The sequence below is a fragment of the Oxyura jamaicensis genome, chromosome 9, assembly GCF_011077185.1.
Source record: "Oxyura jamaicensis isolate SHBP4307 breed ruddy duck chromosome 9, BPBGC_Ojam_1.0, whole genome shotgun sequence".
In the NCBI taxonomy this organism is placed as follows: Eukaryota; Metazoa; Chordata; class Aves; order Anseriformes; family Anatidae; genus Oxyura; species Oxyura jamaicensis.
In genome coordinates this window covers 19,780,571-19,799,188 of record NC_048901.1, presented here as the reverse complement: position 1 = coordinate 19,799,188, position 18,618 = coordinate 19,780,571, and the positions used below count along the sequence as shown (strand labels likewise).

The 18,618-nt window shown below is 40.6% G+C and overlaps 1 protein-coding gene across 2 annotated transcripts in view; it reads left to right on the top strand.

Moving 5' to 3' along the window:
- The first annotated feature begins 2,779 nt into the window (after nucleotides 1–2,779).
- The window catches only part of NAALADL2 (N-acetylated alpha-linked acidic dipeptidase like 2), a 438,092-nt gene continuing 422,253 nt past the window's right edge, over nucleotides 2,780–18,618 (top strand). Inside the window, exon 1 of one of the 2 annotated variants that reach the window (XM_035335008.1) lies at nucleotides 2,780–2,799. The gene's annotated coding sequence lies outside the window, so the exon portion shown is untranslated. Of the gene's footprint in view, nucleotides 2,800–18,522; nucleotides 18,586–18,618 lie in introns of those variants that run through there. The other variant, XM_035335005.1, reaches the window with a different exon arrangement.

The window sequence follows — 18,618 nt, the reverse complement described above, 5'->3', positions numbered from 1 at the left end:
TATAATAAATTTAATGGATGGAGGCCACAGATTTATCACACTACTACAGCTTTGGTACATTCCTCACAAATGTCATTACAAAGCAAAAAAATACCACACTGAATAATAGATAAAACATGTATCTGAGTCTGCTTCTGTAAGTAGGATTTTCAATCCTTGACTTCTTTTTCCTCACTTGGTGGCACAAATGATCCAAACTAGGTGACAAACAGATACTCTAATTCTCTTTCCGCCAAGCAGCCAGAAGGGCTTCAAGGCTGGCAAAACCAGAAATGCTATGACTCCAAGACCATGGCATGAGATCTTTTTTATGGGGCTCTATCAAAAAGAAATGGTGACCAGCCGCAAGACTGCAAGTGTGAAATCAACAGCAATCTGTCAGCTCTCATTGACTGTGATAGCAGGCCTCACCTTGACTGTATCAAGAATTTGACCAAGCCATCATTACTGTTAACTTTGAAGAGTATCATTGCAGGGAAGAAGTGTCTGTATCTCCTGTCAGGTTCTCCTCGCAAAGCAATGTGCTGACACAACTCACTACTGTAGCATTTCATTTCCTTGCTCTGCCTGCATATCTTCCTTCCCAGAGAGCTCCTGATACACCAAGTAAATCAAAGGTATAAGAATTGATGGAACCCAAAGCAGCACTATTTTTTTGGAATGACATCATGATTGTATATGGGTACTAATAAAAGGCAAAGGTTCCCTGAAGCTGCAGGCTATAAAGTGTAGTAGAGCAATATGATTAAGACAGAGTTAAGCTGTATTAAACTTTGAAGAAAAAGGCATTCCATAGTGACACGTTAATAGATCCCAAGAAAGATTTGTTAATGGAGTAAAAATTGAGATGCTATTTGTAGGCAGTATTAAGGAAAATCACTATTTCTATACAGGTGAGATGCACTTATGAATGAGCAGGGCAAGGTAAGAGGGAGAAGTATACATGGGGATGTGAGGCTGGGCAGTCACTTGGGGCTGTTCCCAGAGCACTTCCAGCCCAGGAGCTGCACCGCTGTGCACAGGGACTGTACCACACGCTGCCACCTTACCTGCTGAGCACTGACAGCCCAGCACTGGGGCACCCCCGGGCTGACCCATGGCTTAGGGATTATGCTGCTGAGAGACAAGGACCTTTGGTATGTGCCCTTAAGGATTTTAGAATAGATTCAAGTAGGGCATGTGCTATACACAATTTGGACATTGATCTCTGAAGAGAGAGAGATTTTACTCACTTGAATTTCCTGTTTTAGGTTTGTCTTTCCATCATACTAAGTATATGTGTGAATAAAACCTGATTCAGGTAGTTTGGGATGTAATGATTTCCTGAAGACATCTTCCTGAGTGTGAACCACAGATCATCACACTGTATTTCCAAATTATGACTACTTTGCAATTAAAAGACACTGCATTTGGGCAATAGGTAAAACTGAAATGCAATGTCTTCAAGGCCTGAACCTTGTAAGGACACGGAGCCCAGAAAAAACTTTGTCTAGCTGATAATGAGGTACTAGAAGCCACCTCAAAACAATTGTAATAAGGGACAAAATGACATTAAAATGTGTGTCTTGGCCTGATCTCAATTCTGTGAGCAGCAACAGTGACCAACTTTGAAAGGCAGAAAATATGAGAACATTTAATATTGTCTCCTTTCAGTCATGAAAGGTTGATTTATTCTTGCTGCATTGTTATAAAAGGTACCATAGAGTTTGAAACGTGCTGAGAGCAGTGGGGGACCTTTACTCATCCTGTCATGCAACTCTGGCTCAAGTTCACTTTTCTAATCAGATACTTTTAGTTTACCACAATATTAAACAAAAACAGAGCAAAGGCAAATAAATCAAGCACCTTTCTTCAAATTAGTTCATCATCTCCTCTGTGAGTGGTCAGTTTTGTATAAGCTATCAAGCATTTCTCAAAATATTTTTCTTCCCATGACACTGAGTTCTATGAATAAAATTTTTGATGATATCAATATTTCAGAAATTAACACTTCACAATTTTATTTTATTTTTTAGCATCGATAGCCATACTCTTAACTCTAGACAATTTCTTTTCGGTCTTGTCCAGATGCACCTAAACTGCTCAGATTTCTAAACTTTAACTCTAGTCTGCTTTTTGTAAACAATGAAAAAGTGGCATCAGGAATTATGGGTTTGGCTTCGGTGTATTTCCTTGGTGACAAGAATTTAAATAAAACCACTGGTGCTGCTGCAGCCCAGTCTTGCTGTGTTTTTGCCAGGATTTCTGCAAAACGTTCCTGGGTTTCTATCTTCAGACTGAAGGCCATGGGGCACTGGAGCCTGGCAAGATGCTAACGAATACAGAGCCTGGATAATGCTTCATTTGCCCCCTTGTGTGCTGAAGCCCCAGGTAAGGACTGGGTTTGGTGGCCAATTGTTGGGTCCCTGGGAACCCAAAGGCAGGCTGAGGTAATGGGAGCCAGGTGCTCTGCGCTGGGAGCTCAGCTAGGGGCCGGGAAACCACACTGTGAGGTGTCAAGATGGAAGGGGTTGGTTTTAGTCCCCAAGTATCAGCAGTCATGGCCTGGAAGTGGTAGGGAGGGATGTACCAGCCACTTAGGGGGAGAAACTGAAGAGAAACCTCCAGAAAGTGGGGGAAAAACCACAGCTGTGGAAGGGAGGAGGTGGGCAGAGGATGGCAGGGGCACCACTCAGGGGCCCTGATATCTCACAGCTGCACACCAGCTCCAGGAAAGGCATAAAGGAGTGAGATGGGCTGAGCACCTTCAATTAGGTCCCATCAGAGTGGAGGTAGATGTTTGGCCTTCTTAAGGGAAAGGTAGGACTGAATTTATAAGGTTTTCTTTACCGTTACTCCTGAACAGATGTGATTTGAACTAGGGTTTGAACTCATACTGTTAGAGCATGTATGAGGGGTTGTTTTTGCACTGTGCTGTGAATTTGCTGGGCTTCCTTCCCCCTCCTGCTTTTTTCAAGTGTGTTAACTCTCAGCACCCCAGGAAGGGTCTTGTTGGGGGAACAGTCCCTTTCCAGTAAGGCTGGAATCCCCTGAAGTGGAAGGCAGCTCCTGGAGGCCCTGAGGCATGGGCACAGGGTGGTGCCTCCTACACGGAGCGGTGCTGGGCAGCGGGGCTGCTGGCGGTGGTCTGAGTGGGACGGGGGTAGGACAGGCAGCTGTACCTGCTAACGTTGCTTTTCCTGTAACAGAGCAATGTAATACATTCAAAGAAGAAAAGATTTCAGTGTGGGGTGGTTCTGCTTAATAAATATATATATATTTATCAAAAAAAGCTCTATGCAATAGGAAAACGTCTAAGTGTTGACTTTCAACTTATATGATTTCACTTTCCTTATTGATTCAATGCTTACACATGCTTTTCACTTATTTTTTTCTCTCTCTCCTGTTTTTGCAACAGTTAACACTCAAATTTATACTACATGAGCTCAAACTGTCCTAGGGCTTTTTGTTTGTTACAAGTCACAACATATTTTGTTGTTTTTGTTAGACAACCTCTATGTTAATAACTACTTAGCTTTTTCTTCAGATTTTCATTTTCACTGAGGAAGTAACGCCCCTTTTCTTCCTTCTGGAAGAAGGGGAGTGACGTATATATATCTATATTGGTATATATTTCTTAAGGGAGAATAGTTGTCCTTTCTAAAAATAGCTAGCTTCCGGTGAGCATGGTAAATCATGAAATTGTGTATTTATCATTTCTTTTTATTTTTTTAAAGGCATGATAGAGAGAAAGGTCATTTAGCAAATCAGGTACAAAACTAAGATCTATATTTTAAGAGCTGCAGGGAGCTGGAAGAAAATTGGCTCTTGTGATGAAGCATTATTCAGTCCATCACACATGTGAACTCCAATTTTGCCCCTGAGGCGAAAGAAGGGGAAAAAAAGACCACTTTCGTGTAACCTTGGCATTTGTAGGATTTTCACTCTTTGCACTACTATACTGCTTTGCAGTGTCTGTGACACATGTAATGCTTTGGGATACGCACACAGAGTGGGACAAATAGATGCTTATTTGCAGTTAGGCAGGCAAGGGTAGAAGGAGCAGGTTGGCACTGTAATGCCATGTTTTGTTCGGTATCTCTTGCAATTTTCATTGCTTTTGAAGCCCTGTTTGAAGTATTAGGGAGTCATCAACACTTCTGTATTGCCCCTAGAAGTGCCTGTGCTCCAGGGTTCTCTCTGGGCTTAGGCCTGCCTTGTGCTTCTTAGTGGTGATCTGAAGGTAGGATAGGTAAGCTATTAAATGAAAAATCGAGATAGCAAGTCAAATCTAGTTATTTGAATGGGTATATTGCTATAAATCATTTATCAATATATCCCAAGATGAAGGAATGTGTGCCATGTGGGTCTCCTCCTGGGCAGAGTTTCAGCAAATGGTAGCTTCAGTGTCCTGAATGTGCAATGTGCAATTTTGGAGCGCATGGAGAGCTAGAGAAAAGGGGGATGTACTGTAACAGCATCTCTTCAGTATTTCCCTTCTTTCATGTACAGCTTATTACCTTTAGTGTCGCTGTGATGCATGAGAGTGACTGTGAGTGATGCTGATCGTGTGCTGTGGGGAGGTTGGAGCCTGAATTCTCCTCTTTGACTTTCTAGCGCTTCTTTCTGGTACAGAGTAAGATTATTTTCTTGCCTCTTCCTGTTCCTCTTCAGAGCACTCTAAGAATACTAACAGCATTTTTGTTCTACTGTTCTTTGCTGAGCACAGGGCTGAGAAAATCCAGCTGGCACTTGCACAGAGATTCATATGGAAAACTGTCCTGGCTTTCTCTTCTTAACCCTCTAGAAGGCCAGCCATTCTGTGTTTCAAGATATACATTAAACAATAATAAATCATGCAAGAGCAAGAATATAATGAAAAAAAAAAAAAAAACTACTGCTGTGTATAGCTCCATAGTGGAGATTGATGTGTAAAGACTGTAGCTTGATGACAGAGAGCAAATCTTCTGAAAATTTTAGTACTTTTTTTCCTTAAGGGAGGGGGAGAAGGAGGGCAGAATAAGGTTTAGATAGAAAGAAAAATAATTTGAACAATATTCTGAGCAGAAAGAGCCAGAAGGAAATTGTATGCATTTCAGAGAGACAGATTGGGGAAAGAAGCCTGGCAAAGAAAATCCTTGTAGCAAAACTGTTAAAATGGCATTGTCTTAAAGCAGTGAAACAACTCTGCTTTCTCACATTTCTCTGCATGAGTTAACTTGACCCCGAGCCATTGTTTCCTATGGAAGTGGAATAGCTTGATAGGCAGCATGAGGCAAAATTATTTCAAGTCTTTCAGCATAGCTTCCTATATCCAAAGAAGTAAACATGGACATCAGCATGTAAACAGGATGCTCAGCTGTAAATTAGAGCAAGACGTAGCTTGTTCTACATTCAGCTTTTCCAAAAATAATTCTGCCTTAGTAAATAAGGCATTCTGTATGTGTATCCTACTTTAACACATTTCAGATTGCTGTCAACAAACTGTAAGATTTTAGTAGAAGGTGTTTGCTAAATAACAGTAAGGCAAACTGGATTTTCTAAATGAGGCGCTCTCTATTTTTGTTGCTAAACTGTATGGAATATGCCTTTTCCATATTTGGATAAATGCTGCTAGGGATTTACTGCTCTATTTTTGAACATGGCTGTTCTTATAGAGTTGTCTTATGGCTGAGGTACTGGGATGAACAGGAGGTGGGTATTAGAGCTTTAGTGTTGCAGTAGCGGGGCTCTTTAAAAGTACAATTTGCCAAGTAGGGCTGGTTTTAAAAAGTCTTTTTTTTTGTATGTGGGGTGGTTTTTTATGTTTCTGGCAAGGTTGCTAGTGCTTTGGTTTCTTGACAAAAGTGCTGCAGGTTTTCTTGGAAATCATAATTTGGACACAAAACTGCAGCTCATAAAATAAGCCATAGTTCCCATTGTATGCTGCCGCACCTGAATACAGAGAAACTGACAGACCTGCCTTTATGGAGGACCTGAGAGCAGCCTTCTGGTGCCTCTGAGGGGGTTACTGAGCAGACAGAGCAAGGCCCTTTACAGCAGTGCATGGCAGGAGGTTGAGAAGTAACAGACATAAACCTGAACAACACAGGTTTAGGTTGGCTATGAGGGGAAAAACTTTCTCTTCATTAGGCTAGTCAAGCAGAGTTTGGCCAGAGAGGTTGTGTAGTCTCCACCTGTGGAGATTTTCAGAGCTTGACTGGATAAAGCTCTGAGCAACATGGCCTGACCCCAGCGCTGACCCTGCTTGGAGCAGGAGAGGGGACTACAACCTTCCCGGTCCCTCCCAGCTTGTGCTATCCTGTGATCCACCTGTATGTAGAACAATAAGGATCCCCGTGAAAAACTGTGTGAAATACTCAAATTTGAGTTCTAAGAAGATGAGATGCTTTGAGTGAAATTTTTATACCCTATCTAAATTAAACATTTTGTCTTAAATGCTGTTTTTGTCTTAATGTCCCTCCCCACCCCTCTCCTCACTTACTGGGGCAGGTGGACAGATTTTGGTTCATAACCTAGTATTTTATCAAAAAATCAGTGCATCTGTGCGGATTTCCTTTTGACTCATGGGCAGCACAGCAGGCACTGCAAACTGTAGCCCAGGCACCTGGGGATCTTCTTTTGACCTTCCAGGGGAGATGCTGTTTTTAACATTAATTAGGTAGCAGGAATGCAGTAGGCACAAGGCAATGCGGTCGCTTTCTGCCTCCTTAAAATCAGATCCAGTTTCTATAAACTACTGCTTAGAGTATTTCAGAAATAGTGTTCTCAGTATACTGTTGGAAGGTAAGTCAGATGTCTTATTCCTAATATTTTTTGACAAGAATAAGTTAAGTAAAGCACCTTTATTTTTAACCTATCCAGATGTAGCATATATTGTAATCTACATCACTGCTTCCATAGAGGTACAGTACTTGGTGTCAGCAGTGAGTGATGCTGATGGAGGGTGAATTCAAAGTGTGTAAGGCAAGTTGTAAATATAAGGGAAAGCATTAATGGGAAAAGAAGGGTGACTGCCTGTGGTCTGACCTGTTTCTCCTTCCCTGTGTTAATGCTACAGTTACAGTACAGCTTACTGTATCTGTTTGCCTCTTCACTGCCCTTCAGTTTCAGGTAGAGAAGTGTGAGGAGGCAAAATCAACAGGCTAAGAAGACTTGTGCTTGCTTTTCAGATACGTGCCTGTATCACTGCTAACAGTATGTATTTAAGAGCTTGTAAGTGCTCAGTCTCAGCACAGCTGGTTACAGTGAGACCAGATGAGCAGGCTCTTCAACTCAGATATTGATTTACCTCGGTTGGTATCTTGGTGTAATTTGCACCTTGTCTGCACCAATAAGTGCAGATGCATCTGAAGAGTGGTTGATTTCTCGCTTCCAGAAATGCAAGTGTTGCACTTGCTCCGGTAGTAGAGACCTTGTGGATTTAAATATTCAGTTAATGGTAGTTGGTGAAAGCCATATCTTAACAGGCTGAATTCATGCTGCAGTTCATTTTGATGCAAAGGGTGACTTTAGAGTAGGAAGGGCTTAAAAAGGAAAATGTTTGTCCACGGACATTTCTCTTTCAAGTCCATGAAGAAAATGAGGAGGGGGATCCGAAGGAGCAGCTACCAGCTATTGATGGTGGCCTACTGATGTCAGTCTATTAAGTGACAGACCATCAAGAATAATGATGATGTTTTCAGCCCAGGATATCCCCTTCTGACCAGCCAGGCAGTCTGTAGAATGGCTTTGGATCCATGCCATCATCAGCTTAAGAGTCATACTCCAAGCTGTTGAAGAATATCCCCCTAGTAGGTAAAAACTGGGCACTGGGCATGTCAAACTTCTCACTTTGGTACTGAATTCTTTTCTATCCCTGCTATGGAAAGCAATATTTTTTCTGGGTATATTCTTAAATGCAGTTCTAGTTCTGCTAAAAATGGCAAGGAGAATCAAGAAACACAGCATGAGACTATCAAGTGACAGGCAAGACCAGAACAAGTTTTATCAATCTCTTAAAGATTAGTATCTGACTTCTGTTATCTCTGCTCAGTTTATGAATGTTATGCATTCCTTGCTTTAACCTTAATATTCTAAGAACAGTGCTGCTTAGCTGGGTGGGGCTCTGGGCACCTCTGCTTACAATGTACTCCAAGATATTATTATGGACCCTTCAGTAGGAAAACTGGCACGTAGCTTGGAGCTTGAACTAAAGACAAATTTTTGACATCCAAATCCCTGGTTCAAGGGTGCTATGATCCCTCAATAGCTTTTAGTTAGATGGAGAATCTTTAGCTAGCAGTGCAATGTTTGAGAACAGGGCTGAGTTCTTATTGATAATTTTTCCTTGCAGTATAGAAAAATCAAAATGCAGCACTACAGAGGAAGCCAGCGACACTGCGTGTTCAGCTACAGATGTTGGTGGTTATATGGGGAAAGAAGCTAAAGAACAATATAAAAAAAATTGATCCAAGTTAATTAGTACAACTGTTTGCAACACTTATCCCCTAACAGAACATTAGTGCTGTCCCTGCAAGAGATAAGCTGCAATGAAGTAGTTTGTTACCTGTGCCCCGGACTCTGCTGGTTCTGGTCACGGGAGCTCTGCATGAAAGGCAAGGTCAAACTGCACGCATCCTACTGTGTTATCTGAATTCTAGGTGCTATTTAAAAAGGAATGATGTCTGGAGGTAAAGAGCCTATTGCTCTAAAGCATTTAAAGTGCAAAAGAAAATGGGCTGTGTTCTGCCATTCTCAAAACATGAGATCTGAAAAATACAAATATAGGATGTATTTTATTTTTTAATTTTTTATGGGCAACTGCAGTGTAACTCTTGGTCTGTTGCACAGTCAGCTTTTTTGCATACCACAAGGTCAGAGTTCTTGATTAAAATCATAAATATCTACAGCTTCAAGCTGGCTGCTGAAGCTCTTCTGCTAAACCTTTATTAAAAAAAAAAAAAGGTAAATATAGCTGCTTCTTCCCAAATTCTCCTCTAATGACATTGTTGTTCTAATAAAGTGATTAGACCTTCTTATCCCAGCTAGGGATGCTGCTAAACGAAGTTGAAATACCCATCTTGCTGGGATTATCCTTCAGGCACAATTTAAATGACCCAATAGCAAATATATCTGCTTTAACGTGACATTTGTTGTCCTTGCTGCCTTCTCCTACTAGTTCTGTATGAGACTAATCCTTCCCATGAATAGTGCTTTAAATAAATAAATCTGTCTTTTTCTTAGAAATGACAACCTTGTTGATAAGCCTTTCATTTTCTTTCACTGATGAACTCCAATTTGTATTCTGCTTTGAAAGCATCTTTATCCTTGGAAATACCCAGCTACACCATCACAAGTCCAAAAAAACCGTGATCATTCAGAGCCAAATTGTCTTGCTCCATGCACTGGTGCTCAGTATGAAAGTGAACCAGACCAGTAAAAAACCATTTATATGATGGCATCTTCAGCCTGCAGAGTGTCTGCAGAAGTTAGTCTGCAAAGGTCCTTTGTTCTACTTAGGCTACCACCTTAGCAGGTTGTATGTTGTGTTTTGCTTAAAAGCTAATTTAATCACCTTTAGTTTTCAAAGCTGTGGCCACAGAAAAACTGTTAATATCCCAAGACAATACCAACTCAAATGAGAATCAATGAAAATACTAAACCAGCCTTTCTGCCATCTGATACGAGGCACTGAAGCAGCACTACCTCTATCAGGTCTGTTCTGGATCCCTTCTGCTTCACAGTATTTCAGCTCTTTCTGATTTTATTCAGGCTAGTGTCTAAAGTCACTGCTCAGTAATTTACCCTTTGCCCAGCATTTTACAAAACAAAACAAAAAAAGGCAAGATTTTCTTATAAAGCATGTATTTCTCTTTAACCAGCCTCAGCTATGGATTTGTTTATCCTGATTAGAATGAAAGCCTGTGCACTGCCAGCACTAGTGCGAAGAGATCAAGTGGGATTCAGAGTCATGTGTTTTCATTTAAATTGCAATCACAGAAGTGTGTTTGAAATTAAAAGGTTTAATAACATATTCTTTACACTGGTCTGCATTAGGACAAGTAAATCGGGTACAGGCTGTGCTTTAAAGAAAACCTAAGCCCCGGACAAACACCCTCCTCTAATTTATCCACTTTAATCTGGGTTTTTTTATTGCCGTTACTTTACTTTAGCTATATGCGACAAATGGGTTAGCAGTGATAGAAGCAGATATGATTTTGATAAAATTCTGGTGTCTTACTAGGTTTGCAGTTATCTTTTGGTGTTTATACTATTTGACTCCCTTTGTTACACTTTGCTTGGGCGTATCTTTGGAAAACATTGAAGAATTCCAGCTACCAAATTATAGAATGAACTTTACTGCATGGCTTTTTGTTCTCACTCATGTAAATGTTTCTCCTGTAAAGGTATAATTGCAACAGGGTATTAACAGGCATACTCCATCCTATGCCAATCACCTAAAAGCACCTTTGAAATGGGGCAGTTCACTGTCTCATTCCTGCATGCTATGTGTTCTTCTATGGCAATGCAAATAAAATACTTGAACATCGGGTTTCTTTTTTAACCTAACAGAGGGTTCACACTACTCACTAAGCTGGGTACAGATTTAAGAGGTGGCTTTTTGAATGCTTTACATAAGACTGCTGTGTAACATAACCTGCTCTTCTGTGGGTACAGCCCATGATGTGGGCAGGAATGACCATGGAAACAGCAAAGAGGGCACGGAACTCTGGCATTTTCCTGTATCTTAGATACTTGGGTCTGAATTATGGCAGGGACAGGCCTCCTGACAGCAGCAGAACAGGAAATGTGCAAGCTTTTGCAAGCATGACTCTGAGCAGGTGCAAGGAAGCAATTCAAGTTCAGCGTGACGGTCTCTGTACGGCGGGTAATGCTTCTCTGCGGATCTGTGAAAGCAACGAGGGCCTGGAATGGAAATCAGCGTTGACCTGTTATCTTCACTTGGCTCTGCACAGCGAAAACGAGCTATACCAAGAACTTGCAATGCAAGCCATATGCTAGAGTCATCTGCTGGTGCTCAGAACAGTAGGGACAGGTTCTGTTCCTGTCAATAGGAGGGCTAATGACTTGACTTACTGCTTCCCAACAGTTTCACCAGGGGCTGAGCCTATTGCTCCTGCTAGAATGTGGTTTTGCTTAATGATTATTTTGTGAATATTTCATTTTTCACACCTGTCCCCTGGTGAGTTATAATTGAAATGTCCTTGATTCTGTTGATTTATGTGAAAACTATAGTTTTCACACACACACAAATAAAAATACTGCGTTTTCTTATTTTTTTTCTTATTTAATCAGCCTGCTTCAGTTCAGGGAGAGGTTTAACATAAGTATAACCCCTATTTGTGTGTACCCATTATTGTATAATGGGGGGAGGAAGGGAGGTGACAAACAGGCAGGCCCTGCTTGGAAGAGCTTATATTCTAGTGGGACTAACGAAAATACAGAACAAAATAAACACAGAGCAGCATCTGGCCATTGCAGTTGGTCTTAAATAGAAAGGGTTTAAAATCTTATGTTGCTGTGACTTGTCTGAGCTATTCAACTGCCCCACTATTTTTATAAGCTGTTTGGTTTCTTTCCATAGACTCTCTCAATACGCTCCCCTTCTATACATGACTCATGTCCCGGTATTCTAAATATTCAGCAGATACCTTCTTACAACTTTCACCTTCCTTCCTTGTTTTAGAATCTCTTGTGATAATTTCTTTCAAGTTATAACTTCTTTCCACTACTGATACATTCCATATGGTCATTTCAATACTATAGTTAATTAGATACCTCAATAGGGAAGCACTGCACTTGGCATAGTGACCCTCCTCATGGATCACTGGGTAAAGCTTCCCCTCCTTGGGACTTTTATTGGAATATTTGTTTTTATCAGTTTAAACAGTCGTGAAAAATAATCACAAACTACATCAAGAAAACATCTGTAGGTGTCATCTTGAAAATGAGATGAAGCCTTGAAAAAGCAAATGCAAAGAGGTTTTTAGAAGCTAGTTAGGCTTATGTTGATTTAAAAATAAAAGAAAACAACAGGTTCCTTTCTGTTCATAAGTAACACTTGGTCAACACATTTTTATTCTTTTCTTTCCTCTGTGGCAGTCAACTTGCTGGGATGAATCCTTCCCGTAACTTGTAGACTGTTTTTTTTTATGTCTTGTCAGAGATAAGGTGATTGTGGAGAAAAACAATGATGATAGGGATCTGTAATTATTTGTGACTGATGAGCATATCTGACATTCTTTCCTGGTATTCACTGATATGTCTAGGAGATGAGAGCAAAACAGACAATTTTCTCTGCTGGCACAGTATATATTTTATGTTCAAGATACAGCTTGCCGTGAGATTTTGGACAGGATTGCTATACCACGGTGTGAAAATATTAGTAAAAACAATGCATGTCTGGGGAACAGTCTCTGTTAAATGTTTCTATCTTTCAAGTTGGTACAGAATGAGTAAAGAGAAAATGAGTCCTGTGAGATTGAGAGCTCTTTCAGATGTCAGTTCTTCAATTAATTCTGTAAGGGCAAATCGTAGCATTTTTGAGTAAAGGCCGTGTATGTGTTTCTCCTATTATGAGTGCTGGCAGTATCATTATTTTGAGTGGTAAAAGATTAAGATTCTCCTCTGTGGGAAGTTTGTCTTGATTCAACATGTACTGGTATATGCAAAATCAAAACTAGGCCCTATAGCAATATATGTGTATATATACGTGTGTGTATGTGTATATACATGTGTTTGTATATGTGTGCATATATAGATATAAATATGATTTTTAAAGTTCATGAGAATTTTTAGAAAGGTTGAACTAGGCTAAATAAGACCTAGGTCTTGGAGCTCAAATAACTGAACAAGCTTTCAAATCTACCACTAACCCTCAAAACTACCTTTATCTGAATGGCTTAAATGAAATACTGTTCTCTGGAAGGGTAAGAGGATAATATTTAGTTTAAGTGCACTTTATTTGGTACTTCACAAAATGATCAGTTGTAGGACAATCATTAAAATCATAGGCTGTAAGCTACTGTCCTCTGAAGTAAATTACATGTTGTAAGATATGTGGGTCTTTGTCTTTTATCACACCAAATGGAATGTGTCTAAGCCACTGGGGATTTTAGGTTCTCCCTTATTTTGCTAAGGTTGTTGTTTTAAAATGAAATGCTTTGATTAATGAAGAATAAATACTTTTACGTTTGTATGGGTTTTAAAATTGCTGTTTTGCTTCAGTATCTTTTCTTGCTTAGTACTGACCGTAATGCAGTTCCTGATAAAAATAAACCAATTATGTAAGTAGGGTTTTCTCCTTCTCCCCACAGTCCCTTTCAGAAGTTCTTTTTTGTCCAAATACAACTGGAGGTCAGGTTGAGTGAAGAAACCCCATGACGAGTTAAATGATCAAGACCCAGAAAAGCCTGGAGCACTAAAGACTGTAGTGTTCCTCTTGCATTTGGAGCAAATTACCTATCCCAGCTTCAAACCTCAATGGGGGTGAATATAAATTGTCTTTTATTTAGTCTTAATGTTGTGTTAGCCACCCTACCTGTGCTCAGAGTATTGCTGTAAGTGTGAGCCCTGCAGGTTGCCAAATGACCACTTCCAATGCTACGTCTTCTGTTCCTGCTCTAGTTTTGTTGTTAGCCATCCTGGATTAGAAGCCAAATGGTGTGTTGAACGTGAGGTGGAGGAACCTGGGAAGGGGGGAAGGCTGCCTGGAGAAGGGCAATGCATGTACCTCGTGGTAAAAAAAAGGCATAAGAGGATCTGAAACGGTTGGGCTTTGGTGGAAAATTGGATAGCTAAAAAAGAGGTTATATTCTATGAGCAAGATTAAAGGAAATTAAATTGGAGGATTAAGGCTCAGGTTCTGCAGTCTCATTTTCTGTTTCAATTCACAAACACCTTCTAAAACCCACCAGTGATGTGATTATTTTTTAAATAATTAAAAAAGTAGGAGGCATGTTTTCTCCTCTGTAACGTGTGTTTATAAGCTTTATCATTAAGAACTGACTTCTCTGTGAAACAACCTTGAGTATTGTGGAGACCTGCTTGTTAGTGATGTTGGTTTATATTCATTCATTTACATCTCTTTTGTGAGTTGGCCTACGAACATCTTGAAATATACACTCTGAACTAATTTCATATATTCAAGACTCCTGTTAGGAACTCCAAAGCCTGATCTTACTGAGTCAGTGACAGAAGAAACTTGCTTTTAGTAGTGTTGTGAAAATGCCTGTAACAGTCTCAAGGACTTCATGGGAATCGATGGTACTTCCTGGGTTTCTCAGTAATTCAAAAGTGACCATTTTTGTTTGTTGTAACAGCTTAAGCAACAGTAACATTATGCAGATTATTTAGTGGGAGAACATTCCTTGAAGTGTCCTGGGGCCACTGTGGGCATGGAAATGATTCTTGAGTGAAGCACCTTGCTCTTCCATACTTGTAAATTGAAAGAGGAATGGAGTGTGTGCTTGGGATGGACAGTCTGGGAGGCTGGGGAGAGAGGAGGAGCCTATTTTTGTTTTATTTTATTTTTTATTTTTAAGTCCGCTGCAGAATGCGTGGATGAGAAATGATCTTCGCTTAACTTTAAATTTCTCCAACTTGAAATTAAAAGAAAATGTGATAGTTCTACTAAGTAAGAAGTATTCTCTTTTACAAGAAGAATCCTACTTTAACTTAAGCTACAATAAAATCAGAAACACCTGCTTTTCCTGAAGTTATTCCACTTCAAAAGATCAAGGAACAAAAAACCCTCCAGTCTAATTGCAGATCATACTTCTCTTGCATCGCTGCGTACGGCCTAAATAGGTCAACAAAAATTTGACACTCTTCCAATTTTGTAAAGCATGTATGTTCAGATGCCCTCGTTTCTTAGGAAATAGTTAAATGCTTATGGTATAACGAATAAATAGAGTTGTCTAAATAGGTTGCATTACTTTGTTCAGTTAACCTTTTCTAAGTACTTGGATAGGCCGCACTAGCCTTCTAGGCCTTATTTTATTTTTTCTCACTTGGATAATATTGCACAGTTCCATGCTGGCTTCAGTGGATCAGAGTTCTTCAGTGTACAGTGAGTTGGAAAAATACTGAACAAAACCAGAGCTAACCACTCATTGGGATGTGCGTTGAGGTAGGTATGGTCAATGTTTAGGATTATTTGTATGTAATAAACAGCTCTAGCAAGCTTGATACATGTAATGTCTTAATCCTTTAGATGTTATTCCTGTCGGTCAACGTTATAGGCAGAGAACATACTTCTTGTTGCTTTGTAGTGTACTTCTCCAAATTCTTTATTTAAAAGGTCATTTCCAAGGTTGCTAGGTCTAAAATGACTACTCTTGGCAGCTGTTCTGTCTGTTCATTTCATTAAATTTCTTGCTGAATCATGGATTAGTTTTGTAAAATAGATATATCCAATTAATTCCTCAGTATAAGAAGCTCATAAAAAAAAAGTTTTAGACCTTCAAACTACATTTTGCCGATACTTTTAATGGCATTTAAGTTCTCGTTTATCCAGGTGGGGTTTCTTTATTTGAAAGTGTAGTGTCTTTAACCTATGTAAGGAATCAAGACTTGACATTCCAGTCATGCCTACAAGTCCTGTCGGTCTCAATAGCTTACTTGATTAAATACTGCAAAAGTGGATGGTAAGGGGCAGGACCGTAGTTCCCTTTCACACCTTTAAAATTAGTTTGAACGCCCTCATCCTGCAGTGGAGTACAGTCCTGCCAACAAGGTTGATCCATGTCCTCAAGGAAGGACTCAAAGATAATTTTCAGTCAGTCCACAAATGCATAAATTATGATGATTTTCCTTATTGTTTGTAAACTGTTTTATAAATGAGATTTCTATATTGGTATTTCTTTTTTATATGACCTGAAAAAGCATCTTGTGATGTAGCCACAAGATGGCACCTAAGCTTCATGTAACTGCTCGAGCTAAGTCATTTAGCAGGCTGGTTTTAAAAACAAAACACAGACACACACACACAAAAAGCCAACTACCTAGCCACCATTAACTTACAGAGAAAAACAAGGTTATGTTTGTGAATAATTCAAATTTAGTAGTTAAAAACATTAAATTGATGCCTTTTATCCTAGCCTTTTTGTAAAGCAGAAACTTTCTGCCTAATGCAGTATCTCAAGACCAACAAATAAATGTCTTAAATTAGTGAAGTCTCCAGTGTTACTTTTCCATGTTTCCTTGAACATTTCCAAGTTACCTGAGATAATTTTGTTAAGGTGAGATGTATGTGCATAGTTCATTGTTGTATGGTCGTACTATTTTTATGCATTCTCCTCTTTCAGCAGAGCTTTATGAAAGGTATAATTTTATATATGACTGTCCTGCATGTCCTTTTCCAGTCATGTCACATTAGGCAATTACATTTTGCAAAATCTTAGATTTTTTTTTTTTTTAATTTGTAGAGCAAATCTGTTTGTTTTCCTTGATGCTTAGACATCGCTTGCTTCTTCGTGATTAATTTCTGGAGTGTGTGGTCATGATTCCCCACCAGAAAAAAAAAAAAAAAAAAAAAATTCCTTGCCAACTGACTCAAACTTCTCCTTTTTGGCAATACTGCTACAATGGAAAGAGCATACTTGTTTTCCTCATTGCCAAGGGGAAAGCCAATTCCAGGCAAAAATATTAGGGGAAATGAGAAGCTCTTAAAATGGCAGCAGGCAGGGATTTGGGCAGCTCAGTTTACCTGCTGGTTTTAGGAAAAGTGCAATGAAACTTTAGATTTGAGTGACTTCTTGCCATTGTTCAAACTAAGAGGCCTATCCAGGAATATTTGACTAAGGTGCAGTGGAGGCATGAGGCTCCAGGCAGAGGAAGCCCTTCGATTGCTTTCCCACAAGGGTCCAGATACAATAGGTAGACTGGACTAAGAGCTGGCATGCTGAATTAGTCTTAGACTATTCCTCTGTTGCCATGTTAGCTCACAGTTATGCCAGACTCTGTGCTACCTAGAATTGCTTCACAGTTGAAGCAAGAAAATGCAGAACTGTAGCAGTAGAAAAACTGTTTTGAACTTAAGTCTCAGCCTTTCAGACAGCAGGAACAATTAGGTCAAGCCATGTGGCACAGCAAACTCAACTCTGAATGTAAGGTGTGACTAACAAAGACAGTAGATAGCTATGGCTCTAAACTGCCAGTCCTTTTTGGTTGGTAGGGTGTAGGAAGGAGCAAAGGTGAAATTATCTTAACAGGAGAAGAGAAAAATGTGAATAAAAACTGAAGAATCAAGCTCTGAGTAAATTTGTTTATACACCTAAATACTTGATAAATTCCTGGTCCTTTGGGCAAGAAAAGTAAGCCTCAAGTTGCAGTTTTATTTCTGCTTAATGTTGGGAAAACTGCTTCATTAATGAGGATTGTATATTAGTTCACCTGCTCCTCAGTGATTGCATTGCTCTGTGCTTTCTGAAATTGCTTTCAGAGCTATAGCAGTCCAACCAGACTTTCCCATTAATACTTTATTAGCAGAAGCTACTTCTGTTATAAACACCTGAAATCTGCTATTTTTTTTTTTAGTATTCATACCGCATGCATGGGAGACTTGAAAGACTATTTCTGCCTTCTCTGCAGTAGCTCTTGGGTTAAGATGTTTTTATTTTCTTTATTAGTAGCTCTTTCATCATCCAATAGGGAAAACCTCCGAACTGTGAGGCTTTTTTCTCTCCATGGGTGGGGATATGTTATACATGTCCATCCTGGGAAATGCTGCTTGACGCATCTTCCCTTTATAAGAAGAATGTTTCTATTGCTAATTCTCTTAGGCTAAACAATACTAACCCTGACTTCAGACAGTGAAATTTAACAGGCTGTTAGTTTGCCTGCCTTTGAAGACAGCTGAGCTCTGTAGCTTATATAGCAGCATCCTGGATTACAGGACAAATTGTAGATTTAGGACAGAATGAACACCAGAATGCTCCCAAGCAGAACTAAGTCATTAATCTGTATTGAGGTAACTCCATTTTATGAGAACACAGTATTGTAATGGGGCTGTATTCCAGATCAAACCTGACCCGTGGACATTAAGAGGCTTTGTGAAAGCGGTCTAATTACGGCAGCTAACCACCTATAGACCTGTGCAGGGGGAAGCTGGCAGGTGCTGGTGTCGGAGCTGCGGATGGCTGTGTATCACCCACCTGGCCGCCCTGCTTGGCGTGAGGGCTGCCTGGGTCCCGCCTGGCCCTTGGCATCCCACTTTTTTTATCACATAACCTGTACCTGTGTAAAAACACGTGTGTCCCTAACTATCCTCAAGGAGCCTCAAGGCAGGGCTTGCACACCACTGAACTCATCCCAGGCCGTGCCCCTACACCCTGAAGCGAGGGGAAAACCTCTCACCCCGGGCTCAGGGACTCCCAAAACCCTGCTGTGCTTTTCCTCCCCCCCGTGTCCCCGGCTCGCTGGGCCCTCACACCGGCCATGGAGGCGCCCTTGGGGCGGGCCCGGCGGGGCCCCACAGCCGGGGCTCCACACCCGGGGGGCCCAGCGCGGGCCCCGGCCCCGGCCGGCTGCGCGGCGCCGCTTTACGGCTGCTGAAAACCGGCCGCGGGGCAGCCGTACGGCGCCGGGGCACCGGGCGGGCAGGTAACGGCGTGGGGGCACCGGGAGGGGGGCGGA